Consider the following 423-nt stretch of genomic DNA (forward strand, 5'->3'; position numbering starts at 1 on the left):
AAGAAGGTTAAGACCCACTCCTCTGAGCCAGTCGAAATCCACTTGTTATTTCTGGTACTTCCTTGAGGGAGGCTCAACAAAGGTACATGCCATGGCTCTCCAGGATTACGCAATTAAAAAGCGTAATATGTACTTGTCAGAAATGCTAACTTCAACTACTCAATTTTAAATGGTGTTAATAATAATACAGTTTATTATGCAATTTTGTTTTAGCTTTTAAACACTAGAGGTCTACTCTACTATGACATCATTTACATAACTACTGTCATCATGAAATAAAAGTTGTTCGTGCATTTTCTGCCTTAAGCACATATTCCTTCGATACGATCATAATTCTACAGGCCAATAATTCTTGTCAACCCTCGGGATACTCATGACCATCCCACATTTGACCTGCGGGCCATGAGTGTGACACTTCTGCTC

Source organism: Penaeus monodon, chromosome 28 (genome assembly GCF_015228065.2).
Source record: "Penaeus monodon isolate SGIC_2016 chromosome 28, NSTDA_Pmon_1, whole genome shotgun sequence".
In the NCBI taxonomy this organism is placed as follows: domain Eukaryota; kingdom Metazoa; phylum Arthropoda; class Malacostraca; order Decapoda; family Penaeidae; genus Penaeus; species Penaeus monodon.